Below are 16547 nucleotides of genomic sequence, written 5' to 3'. Positions count from 1 at the left end.
CCGAAATTGCTTTACCCGAGGGCGGGGCGACAAATTTTGTTATCATTATTTTTAATTTTATTGATCTAAAGGATGCCAAAAATATTATACTTTATAAATTTTTGAAAAGTGGGGTTATAAACCAAACTTCAAAAATATATATATATATATATATATATATATATATATATGTTTGTATTTTATCTTATGTACAAAACAGGGTAAAACAATGCACTTTCAAAGACTGTCATAAAGTTCAGCAATAGCTACTGATTTTGACGACAAGAAGCAAAATATCAAATGTGAAATAACAATATGTTTGCAAACTCGGTATTTTTAATCACTTTTCTACACTAATCACCCTCATGAATTTATAATTATAGTCTGATTTCATGCAAATGAGGGCATTGCATGATCTTAAGTGTGGGGAAGGGTTATAAATTCTCTCAGGTTTATACTTGGTTTATTTGCCAAATTTTGTGAAAATTTGAAAAATTTTCAACTAAATGAACTCAAAATCATGTTTATACATATTTATGAACGATGAAAACTAGGTGATAATACCGAAATTATCGTTACCTCGAAAAGGACATAAATTGAAAAACAACTTAAAACGCTTGAATTCATTTAAAATGGAATAAAGGAGAATAAAAAGGCAAAGAAAGAAACTAAGTGTGGGGAGAATGTACCATGTTATTCAATTAAAAACTATCTATCACATTTTTGTATAAGAATTATTGCAGGTACTTTTGCTTTGGACGATACTAATCAGTTTTACCCGATTTACTGTAAGAAAGATGGATCTACACGATGAATCAATTCCATCATTAAAAGGAAGTAAAGTCTTCCGAAAAAGACACGCGCTTCTTGATTTAGGTCAAGAAGTTGTCGTCCAGACCAGCTGTAGGTTGACGAAAAATCTAGAAAAGTCATCTCTAAAATCATCAGGAAATCCACGGACCTCAGCATCAAACAGGGTCGCCATGTGGTCAGATTTATCCTAACCATGAGAAGGATTTATCTCGTACAATGGGGAGGCACCGTGCAAATTAGCTTGATAAGACTAATGAATCAGATCCCCAGAAAGGATAATCTCCTTAAAGATTAAAAATCAGCTTTTAAGACTGATATTACTCAATCCTTGAGATTGACCTTAAAGATTGAGAATTCAAACTCATGGAATTCAATGATATCTAAACTCGAGCTTGAACGAGAAAATATTTTGATCAAAATTGCAAACCGATTTGTTTTCTGAAAATCCATTTTCAATGCGTTCATTACCATTGAACGTAAAATCCTAGGAATTCACCTGGAATTCATTAGGTCACCTGAACCAAATCGGGTGTCAACCGTAAGAACGGTGGTTGCATAGCATGGTCAGAGACAGGACCTTGTGCCAGACCGAAAAATCATAGGATGATCTTTACTATCGCTCCTACCAAGGATAGTTCTAGCATCCGACACGTTAATAAGACCATAATCATCTGCATGTCACGGGACATTGCCTTAACAGTTTATTGTTCATCGCTTTCCTTTACAACCGGACGGTAGTTTACCGAAAGGTAATATACGGAACAAGTAAACTGGATGTGTGCTTTCCGATACCGGGATAGCAGTGGAATACACGAGCCTAAAAGTTTTAGCCAAAATAATGATCCACAAATATATTTTGCAACACCAATGATGGATCAAATCAGAAAACTTGTCTAGGGTAAAAGCTAGATTAAATTTTTAAAAAGATCAAATGTTTTCATAAAGATCCAATTTCCTTAAGGATCTACATTTTCATAGTCATGTGGGACTGTAAACCACCTTTCAAATGTGCACTTTGCTTTGGAAACCGAAAGTAAATCGGCTATTTGATTGCAAGTGTCGTTGACCTAAACCCGAGGCAACTGTGGATGACACACCCACCTTTAACCATCATTACTGTCATTGTTTATACCGCTATATCAAAATCACTGATGTACAAAATGTGATGAATAAAAAAGTGATTCATGTATGTTTTTATTTCAAGTTCTGTATTGCTTGAGGACAAGCAACGCTCAAGTGTGGGGATATTTGATAGTGCTCCAAATGAACATATATTTAGTAGCAATATCGTTCCAATATGTAAAGTTTTTAAATGTAATTTCCTTATTTTTAGTTGTAATAGTTAAATAAATAAGTGCGAAGACGAAAGACGCAAATCGCTCGAAAATGAAGATTTAAAGACAAAAACGAAGATTTGAAAGACCAAAACGTCCAAAAAGCTCAAATGTTCAAGATACAATTAAAAAGGTTCAAATTATTGATGAAGAACGTCTAAAAATGACAAGAGTACAAGTTACAAAACGCAAAGTACAAGATATTAAATTATACGAAAGGACGTTCGAAAATCCGAAACCAGGACATGAACCAACTTTCAGCGCTCGACGCAACGGTGTAAAAATTACGAGTCAACTATGCACAAGAATAAAATATAATATTTAAATAATTCATAATAAGAATAATATTAAATAATAAAAAGTTGTTAATTGAGCATAGTTCAGGGGTCGTAAATGAAAATTTCAATTCCAATTTACCTATAAAAAGCGACGATGTATTACGATGAGAAGAAGAGAGATTTTTTTCGATCTTTTTTTCTTTCTATCTTTTTTCTTATTTTTCTATATCAAATATCAATATCTATATTTATAATTCTCTATCATAATGTTAATGTAATCAGATATAACAATAATCTTAATTTTAATTTTAAATTATGATAATAATAAGATTTATGATAGAGATCGTTTGAGTGTGTAAGTCGAAATTCTGTCCGTGTAACGCTACGCTATTTTTAATCATTGTAAGTTATGTTCAACCTTTTTACATTAATGTCTCGTAGCTAAGTCGTTATTATGCTTATTTAAAATGAAGTACTCATGATGTTGGGCTAATTACTAAAATTGGGTTATTGAACTTTGGACCATAATTAAGGTTTGGGCAAAAGACCGACACTTGTGGAAATTGGATTATTGACTATTAATAGATGGGGGGTATTGTCTAATTGAGTGACAACTCATTGGAGTCTGTCGAACCTATCTTCAAATTAATTAACCTAATAATTAATAATGATTATGGTTGTCCTATTTAGTGATGTTCATATGGAATCTGTTATAATCATTTAATTAATCAATTGGGTTGGGTAATTGATTATTCATTCTGATCAAGTGGATGAATTAATATTCATAAACTAATTAAAACAGGGGTGGATTACATACAGTGATAACTGGTGTAATTGTTGACAGTGATAATTGCGTCACAGTTTAAATCCTTAATCAGTTGGAATATTTGACTTCGGGTATAAGGGTAATTTGACGAGGATACTCGCACTTTATATTTATGACCGATGGACTATTATGGACAAAAACCAGATAGACGTATCAAATAAACCAGGACAAAGGACAATTAACCCATGGTAATAAATTAAAATCAACACGTCAAACATCATGATTACGGAAGTTTAAATAAGCATAATTCTTTTATTATATTTCTCATCGTATCTTTATTTACTGTCATTTTATTACTCGCAATTTTATTTACTGTCATTTTATTTATTGTCATTATTTTACGCACTTTAATTATCGTCATTTATCTTTACGCTTAAAATATAGAATCGACAAACCGGTCATTAAACGGTAAAACCCCCCTTTTATAATAAGATTACTACTTATATAATTATATATATTTTATATAAATATAGTTAAAAATATAGTAAGTATCACCAGCTCCCTGTGGAACGAACCGGACTTACTAAAAACTACACTACTCTACGATTAGGTACACTGCCTATAGTGTTGTAGCAAGGTTTAGGTATATCCCATCCGTAAATTAATAATACTTGTGTCATATTTTGTAGTATTTTGTATTAAAAATAATACTATTTCGTACCCTCACGCTACATCATCAAGTTGGTCATAAGGCCAACGATTGTAAAAGTGCCACTCCCGTTGCTCGAAAGTGGCCCAATGCACCAAAGATGGGCACTTGTTACGAATGTGGTCAAACAGGTCATTATAGAAATGCATGCCCAAAGAAGAAAGGTAACCCCAACACGCGCGGCCGAGCTTTCAACATCAACACCGAGGAAGCCCGGGATGACACTGAACTAGTCACGGGTACGTTTCTTCTCAACAATTCTTATGTCTCTTGCTTATTCGATTCAGGTGCCGATAAATGCTTTGTATCCAAGACTTTGACTCATTCTTTTAGCACTCCACCTCTTCCATTAGATACCACTTATTCCATTGAAGTGGCTAACGGGAAACTATTAAGTGCCGACACATATTACCGGGGGTGTACGATAAACATTTTGGGTAAGGAATTTGAAATTGATTTGATACCCATGGAACTAGGAAGCTTTGATGTAATAATCGGTATGAATTGGTTAGTCAAAACGAAATCTCACATTCTTTGTGATCTTAACGCAATCCGAATTCCTATCGAGAATGGTGAACCTTTGATCGTCTATGGCGATAAGAGTTGCACCGGACTCAACCTCGTTTCGTGTGTTAAAGTTAGAAAACTACTCCGTAAGGGTTGTTTTGCGATCCTTGCTCACGTTAAGAAAGTCGAGTCCGATGAGAAGCACATCGATGATGTGCCAATTGTTAGTGACTATTCCGATGTATTTCCCGACGAATTGCCGGGTCTTCCGCCTCATCGACCAGTTGAATTCCAAATCGATCTTATTCCGGGAGCCGCACCCGTAGCACGTGCACCATATAGACTCGCTCCATCTGAAATGCAAGAATTGCAAAGTCAAATCCAAGAACTACTTGATCGAGGTTTTATCCAACCTAGCCATTCACCTTGGGGCGCTCCGATTTTGTTTGTTAAAAAGAAAGACGGATCCCTACGAATGTGCATTGATTATCGTGAACTAAATAAATTGACGGTTAAGAACCGATATCCTCTTCCTCGCATCGATGACCTCTTTGATCAACTACAAGGGTCTTGTGTATATTCGAAAATCGATCTCCGCTCGGGTTATCATCAATTGAGGGTTAAGGGGGAAGATGTCTCCAAAACCGCTTTCCGAACTCGTTATGGTAGTTATGAATTCCTTGTCATGCCATTTGGTCTCACTAACGCACCGGCGGTGTTCATGGATCTTATGAACCGCGTGTGCAAACCGTATCTCGATAAATTCGTTATTGTGTTCATCGATGACATATTGATTTATTCTAAAAATGAAGAAGAGCACGAACAACATCTCCGACTTGAGCTTGAACTTTTAAGACAAGAACAACTCTATGCCAAATTCTCCAAGTGTGAATTTTGGTTAAAGGAAGTTCAATTTCTTGGTCATGTTGTAAGTGACCAAGGTATTAAAGTCGATCCAACGAAAATCGAAGCCATTAGCAAATGGGAGACTCCTACTACTCCTACTCACATTCGTCAATTTTTGGGTCTCGCCGGGTACTATCGTAGATTCATCGAAAATTTCTCTTTGGTTGCACGTCCTCTAACCGCATTGACTCACAAGGGAAAGAAATTCATTTGGGCGACCGAACATGAATCCGCATTCCAAATCTTGAAAACGAAGCTAACCACCGCTCCTATCTTGTCACTTCCCGAAGGCAATGATGACTTTGTTGTATATTGCGATGCCTCAAAACATGGTTTTGGGTGTGTATTGATGCAACGAACGAAAGTCATTGCTTATGCTTCTCGACAACTCAAAATTCATGAACGAAACTATACGACACATGATCTCGAACTCGGAGCCGTTGTCTTTGCACTTAAAATGTGGAGACACTATCTTTATGGAACCAAGAGTACTATCTTCACCGATCACAAAAGCCTTCAACACATTTTCGATCAAAAACAACTAAACATGAGACAACGAAGGTGGATTGAAACCTTAAACGATTACGATTGCGAGCTTCGTTACCATCCCGGGAAGGCAAATGTAGTAGCCGATGCCTTAAGTCGAAAAGAAAGAGCGGTGCCTCTCCGTGTCCGAGCTTTAAACATCACCATTCACACCAACCTTAATAGCCAAATTCGGGTAGCCCAAGATGAGGCTCTCAAGGATGAAAACCTTTCACACGAGCTCTTGAAAATTCTCGTCTCTCGATTCGAAATTAGGGAGGCCGGACTCCGATATTACGCCGGAAGGATTTGGGTGCCTAGTTATGGGGACCTACGAAGCCTTATTTTAAATGAAGCCCATAAGTCACGATACTCGATTCACCCCGGTGCCAATAAGATGTACCACGACCTTAAACAACTATATTGGTGGCCGAACATCAAAAGGGACGTAGCTACTTATGTTTCCAAGTGCTTGACATGTTCCAAAGTCAAAGCCGAACACCAAAGACCGTCCGGACTACTTCGACAACCCGAGATTCCGCAATGGAAGTGGGAAAGGATAACAATGGATTTTATCACCAAACTACCAAAAACGACGGGCGGTTATGATACCATTTGGGTTATTGTTGACCGTCTCACCAAATCCGCACACTTCCTTGCCATGAAAGAAACGGACAAAATGGAGAAACTTGCACAACTTTACATTAAGGAGATCGTAGCCCGACACGGTGTACCATTATCGATTATCTCCGACCGAGATGGCCGTTTCGTTTCTAGATTTTGGCGTACATTGCAAGAAGCGTTGGGAACGCGTTTAGACATGAGCACCGCATATCATCCTCAAACCGATGGACAGAGCGAACGTACAATTCAAACCTTAGAGGACATGTTACGAGCTTGCGTGGTTGATTTCGGAAAAGCTTGGGACAAGCACTTACCTCTCGCCGAGTTCTCTTACAACAATAGTTATCACGCGAGTATTAAAGCCGCACCTTTTGAAGCGCTATATGGCCGCAAATGTCGTTCACCTCTTTGTTGGGCCGAGGTAGGCGACGTGCAATTCACCGGACCCGAACTCATTCACGAAACCACCGAGAAAATCGTTCAAATCCGAGATAGGCTTAGGACGGCCCGAAGTCGTCAAAAGAGCTATACCGACAAATGACGCAACGATCTTGAATTTCAAGTCGGTGACCGAGTAATGTTAAAAGTCGCACCTTGGAAGGGTGTAATCCGTTTTGGTAAACGCGGGAAGCTAAATCCGCGGTATATTGGTCCTTTCGAAATCTTGGAGCGTATTGGAACCGTTGCTTATCGTTTAGACCTTCCGCCCCAACTGAGTTCCGTTCATCCTACCTTCCATGTATCTAACTTGAAAAAGTGTCTTGCCGAACCCGATATCATCATCCCTCTTGAGGAACTTACTATTGATGACAAGCTTCATTTTATGGAGGAACCGGTTGAAATTGTGGACACCTCCGTCAAGACATTGAAACAAAGCCGAATCCCGATTGTTAAAGTCCGTTGGAACGCCAAAAGGGGACCTGAGTTTACTTGGGAAAGACAAGATCAAATGCAAAGGAAGTATCCTCATCTATTCGTGAATTCAGAAACGCAAGATCTCGAGGAAGAAACAACGACTACTACGCCTACTTAAATTTCGGGACGAAATTTCTTTTAAGGAGTAGGTAATGTAACATCCCGCCTTTTTCCATTTACTTTTCCGTTATACTAATATAAAGTCCGTTATATGTTTATAACATCTCCCGTTGATACGCGTTTTAAATTATCTCGTTTAGGTAATTCCCGCACCCGAACGAAAGTTGAGGGACTAAACTTGACAAGGGATCAAACCCTTGACTAGGTCAAAGGGTCAACCCCCTTTCACCCATTCATTACCATCTCCCTCTCTCTCTCTCTTTCTCTCTAGCAAGAACACACCCAATTTCCTTTCTCATTCATTCATCATCTAAATCCGGATTAGGGAGCTAGCAACCAAATAAATTACATATTCGTGATCCTCTCTTCATCCTCTTCATTTTGGTACCAACTTCATCTCATTTGGGTAACTTTCTAAAATCACTAGATTTTGTGTTCTTGATGTTTTTAACTTATAAAAGTGTTAATTAGTGTCTATGGCTCAAGTCTAACATGAATATATGATTTATATGCTCGATCTCGTTGTTTTAGTGTAACTAGCATGAACTTGAATTTTGGTGTGTTGTTCTTGAATTTTGGATGATCATATGTTGTTAGATGTTGAAAGTTGATGTTTTAATTGTGTTACTAGCATCACTAGCTTCAATTTGATGTGTAGGTTGCCTTAGAAAACTTCATGAACTTGATTATTGATTTGTGGTGGAATTGAGTTAGGGTTTGAAGAACTTGAAGTGATTATTTGATGCATTGATTGCCATGAATTGTTGTTAGTAAGTTGTTAGTTGTATTGTATGCTCCATTACCTACAAAATGGCATGTCATATGTATGCATTGAATGCCCAAATCATTAAATGTGCATTGGTGAGTTGGAAGCATTAATGTGGGCATTGAATGATCACTTGGTTGGAAAACTCGGTTGTTACAAATGAGGTTTTTGATTGTTAAATTGTGTTTAGTTGCATTCTATGTCAAAAGAGCTTTCCAACGATATAAGGTGCGAGTCCTAAGTGTTTGTGGTTTGCGTTTTATGCTTATTTGAAGTTTGGATCAAGTTGGACAAGTGAAACAGACCAGGCACCAGCACCCGCCTATTGTCGCGGCGCGACAGAAGGGTGCCGCGGCGCGGCATAAGCCGTGCCCAGCTTCTGTCTCCGGTGTCCATTTTATGGAAAATGTTTGGCATACTACGGACCTCCGATTCACATGAAACTTGTTCTAACATGCTCATATATGATTAAAAACCTCAGAAAAATAGTTCGGGACCCGACCCGAACATGTTGACTTTTTCGTTGACTTTGACCCGACCAAGTTGACTTTTAATCAAACTTAACCAAATATTTGTGCAATCGTTCTAACATGTTTTTTATACTTGTACCTTGCAAGAAACATGACAATTTGATTCACATGCTACATAATCGAGTCGTAACGAGCCATAGGACTAATTGAACATCTTTGACCTATCGTGTTTACCGTTATTGATACAACCTATTGTTTAGGTCAAGATTAGCATTGTTCTTTGCACACGTTTACTTGTTGAAGTACTTTACTACTCGTGCACTCAAGGTGAGATCATAGTCCCACTTTTACTTTTTTTGAACTTATATTTGGGATGAGAAAACATAAACGATTCTTTTGAACTAAGTGAACACAAGAACGGGAAAACAAACATTCTACATACGAGTTTAGAACAAAAATCCTCAATTCGATTATCATTAGTTACACTTGCCGGGTGTAAGCGAGAACTTATGTTATATGGCCATATGGGTTGACAACCCTCATCTCTGACGGTTCGCTACCGTCTACGGATGAAATATATTTTCGAGAATCAGTGTTTGTTCTAGCACTAATTGATGGGGTATACAATGGAAGGAATGTTAAGCTTTGATAATTGGGTGCTCGTGAAACAAACTTTTGGAATGTATTACTATTATTTCATTGATGCAAATCTTGTGGTTCACTTGTACTTACTTACTTAAACCTATGATTTCACCAACGTTTTCGTTGACAGATTTCTATGTTTTCTCAGGTCCTTGAACGATACATGATACATGCTTCCGCTCATTATTTTGATACTTGCATTGGATGTCGAGTATATATGCATACAGGGAGCGTCTTTTGGATACTTTTAAATTGTGTCGCATAAGTTTCATTTGTACTTAAAACTTTGTATCGTAACTTGTGGTGGAACTATTCTTGTAAACTTGAACAACCTTTACATTTGAAATGAATGCGACATATCTTTTGGTCAAACGTTGTTTTAAAGACTTATGACCACGTAACGGGACCTAAGTAGACGGCGCCGTCAATGACGATTTGGTCGGGTCGCTACAATTAAGGTGGATCCGGCAAAGATAGAAACTGTTGAAAAGTGGGAAACCCCGAAAACTCCGAAACACATACGCCAGTTTTTAGTACTAGCTGGTTACTACAGAAGGTTCATCCAAGACTTTTCCAGAATAGCAAAACCCTTGACTGCATTAACACATAAAGGGAAGAAATTTGAATGGAATGATGAACAAGAGAAAGCGTTTCAGTTATTGAAGAAAAAGCTAACTACGGCACCTATATTGTCATTGCCTGAAGGGAATGATGATTTTGTGATTTATTGTGATGCATCAAAGCAGGGTCTCGGTTGTCTATTAATGCAACGAACGAAGGTGATTGCTTATGCGTCTAGACAATTGAAGATTCACGAACAAAATTATACGACGCATGATTTGGAATTAGGCGCGGTTGTTTTTGCATTAAAGACTTGGAGGCACTACTTATATGGGGTCAAAAGTATTATATATACCGACCACAAAAGTCTTCAACACATATTTAATCAGAAACAACTGAATATGAGGCAGCGTAGGTGGATTGAATTATTGAATGATTACGACTTTGAGATTCGTTACCACCCGGGGAAGGCAAATGTGGTAGCCGATGCCTTGAGCAGGAAGGACAGAGAACCCATTCGAGTAAAATCTATGAATATAATGATTCATAATAACATTACTACTTAAATAAAGGAGGCACAACAAGGAGTTTTAAAAGAGGGAAATTTAAAGGATGAAATACCCAAAGGATCGGAGAAGCATCTTAATATTTGGGAAGACGGAACCCGGTATAGGGCTGAAAGGATTTGGGTACCAAAATTTGGAGAGATGAGAGAAATGGTACTTAGAGAAGCTCATAAAACCAGATACTCAATACATCCTGGAACGGGGAAGATGTACAAGGATCTCAAGAAACATTTTTGGTGGCCGGGTATGAAAGCCGATGTTGCTAAATACGTAGGAGAATGTTTGATGTGTTCTAAGGTCAAAGCTGAGCATCAGAAACCATCAGGTCTACTTCAACAACCCGAAATCCCGGAATGGAAATGGGAAAACATTACCATGGATTTCATCACTAAATTGCCAAGGACTGCAATTGGTTTTGATACTATTTGGGTAATAGTTGATCGTCTCACCAAATCAGCACACTTCCTACCAATAAGAGAAGATGACAAGATGGAGAAGTTAGCACGACTGTATTTGAAGGAAGTCGTCTCCAGATATGGAATACCAATCTCTATTATCTCTGATAGGGATGGCAGATTTATTTCAAGATTCTGGCAGACATTACAGCAAGCATTAGGAACTCGTCTAGACATGAGTACTGCCTATCATCCAAAAACTGATGGGCAGAGCGAAAGGACAATACAAACGCTTGAAGACATGCTACGAGTGTAGTGACCCGAACTTTTCCATGTTTATATATATTAATTGAGATTGATATTTACATGATTAAATGTTTCCAACCTGTTAAGCAATCAAACTTGTTAAGACTTGATTAATTGAAATATGTTTCATATAGACAATTGACCACCCAAGTTGACCGGTGATTCACGAACGTTAAAACTTGTAAAAACTATACGATGACATATATATGGTTATATATATAGTTAACATGTTTTTATTATAAGTATGTATCTCATTAGGTATTTTAACAATGAGTTATATACATAAAAATGAGACTATTAATTTAAGAAACTCGAAAACGATATATATAACGATTATCGTTATAACAACGTCTTACTAGGTACATATGAATCATATTAAGATATTGATACACTTGGTTAATTATGTTAAATGATAAGTAAATATATTATTAAGTGTATTAACAATGAAATACATATGTAAAAATAAGACTAATAACTTAATGATTTCGAAACGAGACATATATGTAACGATTATCGTTGTAACGACATTTAACTGTATATACATCATACTAAGATATATTATATATCATAATATCATGATAATATAACAATTTAACATCTCATTTGTTATAATAAACAATGGGTTAACAACATTCAACAAGATCGTTAACCTAAAGGTTTCAAAACAACATTTACATGTAACGACTAACGATGACTTAACGACTCAGTTAAAATGTATATACATGTAGTGTTTTAATATGTATTCATACACTTTTGAAAGACTTCAAGACACTTATCAAAATACTTCTACTTAACAAAAATGCTTACAATTACATCCTCGTTCAGTTTCATCAACAATTCTACTCGTATGCACCCGTATTCGTACTCGTACAATACCCAGCTTTTAGATGTATGTACTATTGGTATATACACTCCAATGATCAGCTCTTAGCAGCCCATGTGATTCACCTAACACATGTGGGAACTATCATTTGGCAACTAGCATGAAATATCTCATAAAATTACAAAAATATGAGTAATCATTCATGACTTATTTACATGAAAACAAAATTACATATCCTTTATATCTAATCCATACACCAACGACCAAAAACACCTACAAACACTTTCATTCTTCAATTTTCTTCATCTAATTGATCTCTCTCAAGTTCTATCTTCAAGTTCTAAGTGTTCTTCATAAATTCCAAAAGTTCTAGTTTCATAAAATCAAGAATACTTTCAAGTTTGCTAGCTCACTTCCAATCTTGTAAGGTGATCATCCAACCTCAAGAAATCTTTGTTTCTTACAGTAGGTTATCATTCTAATACAAGGTAATAATCATATTCAAACTTTGGTTCAATTTCTATAACTATAACAATCTTATTTCAAGTGATGATCTTACTTGAACTTGTTTTCGTGTCATGATTTTGCTTCAAGAACTTCGAGCCATCCAAGGATCCATTGAAGCTAGATCCATTTTTCTCTTTTCCAGTAGGTTTATCCAAGGAACTTAAGGTAGTAATGATGTTCATAACATTATTCGATTCATACATATAAAGCTATCTTATTCGAAGGTTTAAACTTGTAATCACTAGAACATAGTTTAGTTAATTCTAAACTTGTTCGCAAACAAAAGTTAATCCTTCTAACTTGACTTTTAAAATCAACTAAACACATGTTCTATATCTATATGATATGCTAACTTAATGATTTAAAACCTGGAAACACGAAAAAACACCGTAAAACCGGATTTACGCCGTCGTAGTAACACCGCGGGCTGTTTTGGGTTAGTTAATTAAAAACTATGATAAACTTTGATTTAAAAGTTGTTATTCTGAGAAAATGATTTTTATTATGAACATGAAACTATATCCAAAAATTATGGTTAAACTCAAAGTGGAAGTATGTTTTCTAAAATGGTCATCTAGACGTCGTTCTTTCGACTGAAATGACTACCTTTACAAAAACGACTTGTAACTTATTTTTCCGACTATAAACCTATACTTTTTCTGTTTAGATTCATAAAATAGAGTTCAATATGAAACCATAGCAATTTGATTCACTCAAAACGGATTTAAAATGAAGAAGTTATGGGTAAAACAAGATTGGATAATTTTTCTCATTTTAGCTACGTGAAAATTGGTAACAAATCTATTCCAACCATAACTTAATCAACTTGTATTGTATATTATGTAATCTTGAGATACCATAGACACGTATACAATGTTTCGACCTATCATGTCGACACATCTATATATATTTCGGAACAACCATAGACACTCTATATGTGAATGTTGGAGTTAGCTATACAGGGTTGAGGTTGATTCCAAAATATATATAGTTTGAGTTGTGATCAATACTGAGATACGTATACACTGGGTCGTGGATTGATTCAAGATAATATTTATCGATTTATTTCTGTACATCTAACTGTGGACAACTAGTTATAGGTTACTAACGAGGACAGCTGACTTAATAAACTTAAAACATCAAAATATATTAAAAGTGTTGTAAATATATTTTGAACATACTTTAATATATATGTATATATTGTTATAGGTTCGTGAATCAACAGTGGCCAAGTCTTACTTCCCGACGAAGTAAAAATCTGTGAAAGTGAGTTATAGTCCCACTTTTAAAATCTAATATTTTTGGGATGAGAATACATGCAGGTTTTATAAATGATTTACAAAATAGACACAAGTACGTGAAACTACATTCTATGGTTGAATTATCGAAATCGAATATGCCCCTTTTTATTAAGTCTGGTAATCTAAGAATTAGGGAACAGACACCCTAATTGACGCGAATCCTAAAGATAGATCTATTGGGCCTAACAAACCCCATCCAAAGTACCGGATGCTTTAGTACTTCGAAATTTATATCATATCCGAAGGGTGTCCCGGAATGATGGGGATATTCTTATATATGCATCTTGTTAATGTCGGTTACCAGGTGTTCATCATATGAATGATTTTTATCTCTATGTATGGGATGTGTATTGAAATATGAAATCTTGTGGTCTATTATTATGATTTGATATATATAGGTTAAACCTATAACTCACCAACATTTTTGTTGACGTTTTAAGCATGTTTATTCTCAGGTGATTATTAAGAGCTTCCGCTGTCGCATACTTAAATAAGGACGAGATTTGGAGTCCATGCTTGTATGATATTGTGTAAAAACTGCATTCAAGAAACTTATTTTGTTGTAACATATTTGTATTGTAAACCATTATGTAATGGTCGTGTGTAAACAGGATATTTTAGATTATCAGTATTTGATAATCTACGTAAAGTTTTTTTTAAACCTTTATCTATGAAATAAAGGTTATGGTTTGTTTTAAAAATGAATGCAGTCTTTGAAAAACGTCTCATATAGAGGTCAAAACCTCGCAACGAAATCAATTAATATGGAACGTTTTTAATCAATAAGAACGGGACATTTCAGTTGGTATCCGAGCGTTGGACTTAGAGAACCAGAAAATTTGCATTAGTGTGTCTTATCGAGTTTGTTAGGATGCATTAGTGAGTCTGGACTTCGACCGTGTTTTCTTTAAAAATGATTGCTTAACATTTTTGTTGGAAACTATATATTTTTAACATATTAATATTATGTGATATATTAATCTCTTAACGTGTTTGATATTATGTGATAGATGTCTACCTCTAGAACAAGTCCCATTGACTCACCTAATAATAATGAAGAGTCAAATGTAAATTGGAATGATTTGTGGACTGATTCACAAGTTCCCGAAGAGGAACCGGAAGAAGAGTCGTAACCGGAAGAAGAATCGGAACCGGAAGAAGAATCGGAACCGGATGAAGAAATAGAACCGGTGGGGGAAATAATAAAACGGTTAAGTAAAAGAAAATCCTCAACCAACCGACCAAAGTTAATTATGGTCAATGGTGTTTCCGCCAAGGAAGCAAAATATTGGGAGGATTACCAATTCTCCGATGAATCGGATTCCGACGAGAATTCCGATGATGTTATAGAAATTACCCCAACTGAATTTAAAAAGGCAAAAGAAAATAATAAGGGAAAGGGCATAAAAATAGAGAAATCTAATTCCAACCCCGATGAACTTTATATGTATCGTCAACCCCCGAAGTCCTTAAGTTGTAACAATGACCCGGGAACCTCTAAACCACCAGGTTTTTCTAAACCAATGTGGACAACGACGGCTCGTATTAGGGGAACATCATATATCCCTAGAAACTTGGCAAAACGAACCAAAACCGAAGAAGAAGAAACGAGCGAGTCGGAATAAGATAGTTGTATTCGTGTGGTGTAATATATGTAATATAGTGTTCTTATGCTTTATGATATATGTAAAAATTGCTTGTATTAATAAGTATTTTTTTTATGAATCTAACTCTTGTCTATTTTACAGTTTAAAAACACAAAATGGATAGACAACCCAATATTTTAAGAGACCTACCCGGAGACATGATTGATGAAATCTTGTCTAGAGTCGGCCAGAATTCTTCGGCACAACTATTTAAGGCGAGATCAGTTTGTAAGACATTCGAAGAACGTTCCAAGAATGTCTTGGTTTATAAGAGACTTTCGTTTGAAAGATGGGGGATATCACATTGGGAAACCCATAAGTTACGATGTGTTTACTTTGACGCATATATTGCGGGGAACCCAAATGCTATTTTACGCAACGGGTTAAGAAATTATTTTGACTCAATATATCCGAATATTGGACTTCGTGATTTAGAAAAAGCGGCTAACATGCAACATAAAGAAGCATGTTATGCTTACGGATTAGTAATGTTCGCTTCTCACCAAAGTGAGAACAAGAACATCGGGCTACAACTATTAAACAAAACGTTTCCACAAGTGACGGAGTCGGTAATTGGGGTAAGAAATGAGGTTTTTAGATTATTACGGGACTGTTGGACATTACGTAACCCTCGTCCCTTTGATGACGTTACAACACGCTGTCTTATCAACGGCCATAACAGTTATGTTGCACAAGACCAAGGATGGGAAGTAGTCCTAGTAAAACCAGAATGCATGACTTGTTTCTGGACGTATGAATTACGTGTCTTTATTGCCTTTGCTGAACGACTTGTGTACTAGCTAGAATTGTCTTCACAACTATCTTGTATCAAAGTTATTGTGTGCTATATTTCATGCTTTATGTAAAATAAGCGGTATTGTAAGTTTGTAAAATATTGTATAAAAGTTTGAACGCGAAATATTATTATAATCAGTTTTTCATATAGAATTGTAGTAGTTGAATTGTATATTAGCTACTAAGTATGAACTTAACGGGTAGGTACTACCCGAATTTAAACTTATAAAACGCTAATATGAAGAAAAAGCTTTTATAAATGAGTTCATATTATGCTACGAAATACTATTAAC

Source organism: Rutidosis leptorrhynchoides, chromosome 1, assembly GCF_046630445.1.
Source record: "Rutidosis leptorrhynchoides isolate AG116_Rl617_1_P2 chromosome 1, CSIRO_AGI_Rlap_v1, whole genome shotgun sequence".
NCBI classification, from domain to species: Eukaryota; Viridiplantae; Streptophyta; class Magnoliopsida; order Asterales; family Asteraceae; genus Rutidosis; species Rutidosis leptorrhynchoides.
The sequence above is the reverse complement of the archived record's forward strand: the minus strand, read 5'-3'. Positions refer to the sequence as shown.